The following is a 7,517-nucleotide window of genomic DNA, read 5'->3' as shown; positions in this document are numbered from 1 at the left end:
AACCACAATTTAAAGTGTAACTAAAGCTAAAACTTAGTGTGGGGGAGTTGAGACCTCTGTCGAGATTATTTTGCCGTTTGTGTCCCTGCTTTGGGACTTTTAACCCCCTCTATTTCTTCTGGCAACCCTTCACTGAAACTAAAAATGAGGGAAAATGCAGTAATTGTGAGGAAATATTGTGATGGATTGGGGGAAGGGGGGATGTTGAACAATTGATTAACCACTTGTCTCTCGCCCACAGTACATTTACTGCGGGTGGGTGGAATGTGCAGGCTGGAACAATTAAACCAATTAATTTATGCATATTGGGATTTTTTTTTTCTTAGCAAAGACATGAAGCAGAATACATTTTGGCCTAAATCTGATTTTTTTTTTTTTTTTTCTTTTACATTTTATTTTATTGAATGTTTTATAGCAGAAGGTAAAAAATATTGGGTTTTGTTCAATTGTCATTATTTAATGTTTGTTTATAGCACAAAAATAAATAAACCGCAGAGGTGATCAAGTACAGCTGAAAGAGCTCTATTTGTGGGGGAAAGACAAATTTCATTTATGCACAGCGATGCATGACTGCAATTGTCAGTTAAAGTAACGTAGCTCTGTATTGCAAAAAAAATGGCCTGGGCAGGATGGGGGGTGAATTCTCTGGAGGGCAAGTAGTTAATGTCATCCCAGTCGTAGGGATTCATTATTGAATTGGCCCACCCTTTGCAGCTATAACAACTTCAACTCCTCTGGGAAGGCTGTCCACAAGGTTTAGGAGTGTGTCTATGGGAATGTTTAACCATTCTTCCTGAAGCACATTTGTGAGGTCAGGCACTGATGTCGGACGAGAAGGCCTGGCTTGCAGTGTCCGCTCTAATTCATCCTAAAGGTGTTTTGTCAGGTTGAGGTCAGGACTCTGCAGGCCAGTCAAGTTCCTACTCCTCCAAACGCATTAATTCATGTCTTTGTGGAACTTGCTTTGTGCACTGGTGAGCAGTTATGTTGGAACAGGAAAGGGATGATCCCTGAACTGTTCCCACAAAGTTGAGAGCATGAAATTGTCCAAAATGTCTTGATATGCTGACCCCTTAAGATTTCCCTTCACTGGAACTAAGGTGTATTGTACTTGGTGATGTAAGGCTTGGATGCAGCCGCTTTGCCATGGAAAGCTATTCCATGAAGCTCTATTAACACTGTTGTGCTAATGTGAAGGCCACCTGAAGTTTGGCGATCTTTTTATCTAATGCTTGTGCAGTTGGGGAATTCAGCATGCGCTGACCCTGCTGTCATTTTACGTGGCCTACCACTTTGTGGCTGAGTTGCTGTTGTTCCCACTTGCTTGCACTTTGTTATAATACCACTTAGGCCGCTTCCACACAGGTGTTGTGTGTGTGTGTATATGTATATATACAATGGGTGTTTTGGCCAATGTGGAGCTATCAGAATAAGATACAACTTCTCTAGCTGAAACTTCCATTATACCACTGGAATCAGCTTGAAGGGGAGGAAAGCATAAGCTAGATTGTAGGGCCATGGATTTGCCAGAGCATCTATGGCCAATGCACCAGATTGATAGGGGAAGACAAAAATCTTGGCATCTTCACCTGTGCCATAGGTCTATTTCTGGCTAGCTCCATACAGGTGAAACTCAAAAAAATTACAATATCATTCAAAAGTACATTTATTTCAGTAATGCAACTTAAAAGGTGAAACTAATATATGAAACTCCTTACATGCAAAGCAAGATGGTTCAAGCTGTGATTTGTCATAATTGTGATGATTATGGCTTACAGCTCATGAAAACCCCAAATCCACAATCTCGGAAAATTAGAATATTGTGAGAAGCTCCAATATTCTAGTCTCAAATTGTTCCACTCTAATCAGCTAATTACGCCATAACACCTATAAAGAGTTCCTGAGCCTTTAAATGGTCTCTCAGTCTGGTTCAGTAGGAATCATAATCATGGGAAAGACTGCTGCCCTGACCGTTGTGCAGAAAACCATCATTGACACCCTCCATAAGGAGGGAAAGCCTCAAAAGGTAATTGCAAAAGAAGTTGGATGCTCCCAAAGTGCTGTATCAAAGCACATTAATAGAAAGTTATGTGGAAGGGAAAAGGGTGGAAGAAAAAGGTGCACAAGCAGCAGGGATGACCTCAGCCTGGAGAGAATTGTCAGGAAAAGGGCATTCAAAAGCATTGGACTTTCACAAGGAGTGGACTGAAGCAGGAGTCAGTGCATCAAGAGCCACCAAACACAGACTGATCCTGGTCATGGGCTTCAAATGTATTCCTCTTGTCAAGCCACTCCTGCACAACAAACGTCAGAAGCGTCTTACCTGGGCTAAAGAAAAACAGACCTGGTCTGTTGCTCAGTGGTCCAAAGTCCTCTTTTCCGATGAGAGCAACTTTTGCATCTCATTTGGAAACCAAGGACCCAGAGTATGGAGGAAGAATAGAGAGGCACACACTTCAAGATGCTTGAAGTCCAGTGTGAAGTTTCCACAGTCTGTTGATTTGGGGAGCCATGTCATCTGCTGGTCCACTGTGCTTCATTAAGTCCAGGGTCAACGCAGCCGTCTACCAGGAGATTTTGGCGCACTTCATGCTTTTTTCCACAGATGAGCTTTACGGGGATGCTGACTTAATTTTCCAGCAGGACTTGGCACCTGCCCACACTGCCAAAAGCACCAAAACCTAGTTCAATGAACGTGGGATTACTGTGCTTGATTGGCCAGCAAACTCACCTGACTTGAACCCCATAGAGAATCTATGGGGCATTGCCAAGAGAAAGATGAGACATGAGACCGAACAATACAGAAGAGCTGAAGGCTGCTAGTGAAGCATCCTGGTCTTCCATAACACCTCAGCAGTGCCACAGGCTGATATCTTCCATACCACGCCACATTGAGGCAGTAATTGTCACATGGGGTCCAAACCAAGTACTGAGTACATATGCATGCTTATACTTTTCAGATGTACAATCCTTGTTTTATTGATTGCATGTAATCTAATTTTCTGAGATTGTGGATTTGGGGTTTTCATGAGCTGTAAGCCATAATCATCACAAATATGACAAATCACGGCTTGAACTATCTTGCTTTGCATGTAATGAGTCTATCTTGTATTAGTTTCACCTTTTAAGTTGCATCACTGAAATAAATTAACTTTTGCACGATATTCTAATTTTTTTAGTTTTATCTGTAAGCCAAGAAAAAAACCTCCTCAGTGAGGGTCCACTCCTTCCTAGCATACTGCTTATCAGCTGAGGAAATCCACTAACACATTATGAGAGCCCTTGATTGTGAGACCGAGGCCAGATCTTCTCCGTCATTACCTGCAAACAGGGACTCCTGGTATTGCCCTCTGTTGATATAAGCCACTGTTGTCTGAGAGGACTTGCAGATGAAGACCCTCAAATCTTACCAAAGCCCCTGCCACAGCCAAGAACCTTTGGTTTGAAGAAAACCTGGTCTCACTCCTTGACCACTAGTCCTGGGTCATACTATTTTGCATGTGTCCCCACCATGTGCTGGCATACATAGTCATCTTCAGGGAAATTGGCCAGATGTAATCTAGACCCCTGGAGAGATAACCTTCCATCCTCCACCACCAAAGGGACTACTTGACCCTGTGAGGGAGAACCTTGTTCTACAGGGTGTCCCCTGTGCCATTCCAGGTCTTGAGGAGAAAGCACTGCAAAGGCCTCCCATGAAGTCGAGCCCAAGGAACCACTGGGAAGCATGCAGTCATGAGACCTATTACTGCAGAAATCTTCCCCAGGGAGATTTGACTGCAGCCAGGCTACCTGACCTTGTCTTGTTTGTCTGCAAGGAGAAACACCTTTTGTGTTACCAAATCTATTTTGTACCCCAGGAACTTTATCGACTATCTATTTTTCTCATTTGATCACCTAGCCCAGGGATTGTAGGTGGTTCTAAGTAACCTTGAGATCCTTCCACAATTTCTGTTCAGAAGGAGCAGCTAACAGGCGATAATCTAAATAAGGAACTATCAAAATGCCCTTTAGCCTCAATGGCATCAGAGCTTCTCCCAGGACTTGAGAAAATTCTTGGAGCTAAGGATAGACCAAAAGTGAACACCCTGCACTGAAGGTGCTGAACACTTTACCCCAACTTGATGGCCATCCTCAAGTATTTCTAATTAGAGGAATGGATGGGGATGTGAAGATATGCATCCTTCAGATCTAGGGTTATCAAAAAGAACCCTGGTGCAGGATGAGCCTCAGCAAAAATATGGATTCCATTCAAAAATGTTTGTATTTTTTTGATTTGTTGAGAAGTCGCAAATTCAGAATGACGCGGAACTTGCTTGAAGGTTTTTTTAACCACAAAAAATGTGATAATAAAAAGCTTGACCTTTCTTCTACCTAAACTCGGACCAAAGCCTTTTGATCCTCCATCTCTCCAGCTTGCGGACACAATGCCCTTATTTTTTCCCAATCCTGTGGCAGTTTTGTGACCAAAAATTTGGGGGGGGGAGAGAGCTGGCAGGGACTCAAACTCCAGTCAGATGAATGGACTGGAAGTGACAGGTGACAGACTCCCATGCTGGGAGGAAAGCGCCCAATCATCTGGGGGGGAGAATCTTTTTCTTTTCCACTGTGCATTTTAAAGCTTCCTGCAATCCTGGGCCAAACAAATTATTCCTTCAACCAGGGCAGAGCGCACAAACGCTCTTTGGAGGCAGAGTTCCCAAACCAGGTCTTCAGCCAAAGTGAACCCATAGCGGATTTTACCATCTAGAAGCCATTCTTACCACTTCTGCCTTGACAAGCATAGGAAAAAATTTCAAAATCTCTTCCCTAGAAGTAAACCCTACTAAGGTAGATGAGCTGGGACAGCCAAAAATCTAAATTTCTAGCTACACAGGTTGAAGCAAGGACTGGTTTGAGACTAGCCATGATAGAATCCCAAGCCCTCTTAAGAAAAACATCTCTATTTTTTTTATCCATTGTGTCCTTAACACCCATGTCCTCAAACGCAAGGTCAGATTTCTTAGAAAGCTTTAAGAAAAGCACATCTAATATAGGAATTTGATTCCATGGATGCTCAACCCCCTCTTCAAAGGGGAATCTGCTTTTGAGACTATTTGAAAAGGAAGGCTTGCACCCTGGCTCTTCGATTCCAATAACATCTCAGAGATTTATGAACAGGAAAACCCTGCGCTTTGCTCTGTATGCCCCCATACATTAAGTCATGCCTAGAGAGCTGGACCTTGTCGTCTTCTATTTCCAAAGTTTCATAAATGGCCTTGAACAACTAGTCTACCTCATCTACAGAGAGCTTGTACCTAGAAGACCTAGGAGCAGGCCCCTTCCCCCTCCAAAGAACTACGCTTATCTTCATTCCCAGAAGAAGCTGAAGAATGTGCCACAGACATGTCCTCTCAGGGTCCTCCTGCCCAACTTCTATGGGACAACAGGTCTTGCCTGTGGTAGGCTGGGATTCACCTGAGGACTGCAGGAGTGGCGTCAGATTCTTAAAATCCTCTAAAAAGGTCTTAAAAGAACTGAATGGTTACAAGTTCATTCTCGACTGACAACAGCAATTTCACACAAGCTGAGGGTAGAGTCCTCTTTTACAAGACTACTAACACAATAGCAGCCTAGGGCTTGTTCCAGGAAGATCCCAGTTTGGCCACACAAACAGCACATTGACTATTCCTGGGTTTTAGGGTCCAGACCCTTGTCCCTGGGCTTTAGTCTGCAAATAATGACAAAACAAGACCATCAGGCTGTAACCATCTAACTAGACAGCACACCCTGTGCTCTAGCATACAAAGGAAAAGTGCACTCTCAGAATCACCCTAGGAGCTGCAAATGAGAGAAGAAAAAAAAAAAAGCTACACAAGTATACATCTGGGAGCCCTACCCACTGCACTTACCTGTGAGGAGCATGCATGCCCAGAATCAAACAGCCAGAATAGGAGCTGTGGGAGGATCCATTTCCACCAATTGTCTTATTCAGCCTCTGCTGGGGATGATGACCACCTGCACCAAGCCACCCTTGCAGTCTGCCTCGTGCCCATAAATGATGCCACAGCAATTTCTGGAGTCAGCCTGAAAAGCCCAAGCCGCCCCTAAACCCCCATCCCCCCCCCCCCCCCGACACCACACAAGGAGAAAACACTGCAAATGAATGAGGCCACAAATCACCCCAAAAAAAAAAATAATAAAAAAAAAAAGGTACAGCCATCTCTTCCAGCCCCTTCCCCACAGGCAGGAGGGAAAACTGGACAGAGGAATGTCCTCACCACCCTCCTTGGGCCTTGGAAAAGCTCAAGAATGTAGCAGCATGCCCCCTTAGTACACGAGGAGGGGATTGCTGCAAGGTTGTAAGAAAAGATGCCATATATAAGCCTCACCACCAGGGCTTCTAGCCAGCTCTATGGAGAACTTTCCTAACGGTTCAAAGAAACATGTTGCCCCCATCCAGAGGAAACACTAATAACTGAGGCTGGGGCCTGGAGGACCGCCTTTTATTCTATGTTGTGTAACGTGTTTTCGGGTCCTGTGGTGAGGAGCTCTACGTCATGTTCATAACATGTTAAAAGTTACACCCTGAATATGGGTTTGAATTATGAAAGGTGAACTTATCCTTTAAATCTCGCAGTGCAGATATGCAGCTATGAAATTGCAGAGCATGGTTTCTCAACAAGGGTTCCACCAGAGGTTACTTGAGGAATGGGCAATTTCTGCCTCTCAGATATGTTTGATCTTTTTAGCTATCTGTAAGGGTGTATTCTTCCCAATAAGAACAAGTATAGGCAGCATTCTTCCAACTGACCATCATGAGTTAATATAAATATATATGTCATTTTTAGCAGGGGTTCCCTGAGACCAGAAAGTTATTTCAAGGGTTCCTCTGTGTTGAAATGTTGGCTGCTGTAGATGCGAGTGACTAGACACTCAAATAACAATGCTTGGCTATGTTTGACAAGAATTTACATTAAAAAAAATAATAATTTTAGGATATTTTCTCACTTTGAGTTCAGGTTAACGTCAAAGGCTAATAGCCAGCTAGTATCCATAAATGGCTGGGTCCAGTGGTTGATTTTTTATATTAAAACCATTTAAATTTTGTAGTAGGTGTATTTTCTTTATAGAACTTTTTTTTATATGTCCTGCAAAGCAAGGACCTTTAACCACTTGCCTACCAGGCACTTATACCCCCTTCCTTACCAGGCCAATTTTCAGCACTGTCCCACTTTGAATGATAATTGCACGGTCATGCAACATTGTACCCATATGAAATTTTTATAATTTTTTTCACACAAGTAGAGCTTTCTTTTGGTGGTATTTACTCGCAGCTGGGTGTTTTTTTTTTTTGCGCTATAAACACAAAAAGGGCAAAAAAATTTGAAAAAAAAGTTTCTTTGTTTCTATTATAAAATTTAGCAAACAGGTAATTTTTGTCCTTCACTGATGTGCGTTGATGAGGCTGCACTGATAGGTGGCACTGACTGGCAGCACTGATGGGTGGCACTAATGGGCACCAATCATCAGTGCCC

The sequence above is a fragment of the Staurois parvus genome, unplaced genomic scaffold (assembly GCF_062004578.1).
Source record: "Staurois parvus isolate SC_StPar_1 unplaced genomic scaffold, SC_StPar_1.0 ptg000081l, whole genome shotgun sequence".
NCBI classification, from domain to species: domain Eukaryota; kingdom Metazoa; phylum Chordata; class Amphibia; order Anura; family Ranidae; genus Staurois; species Staurois parvus.
Note: the sequence above shows the minus strand (reverse complement) of the source record.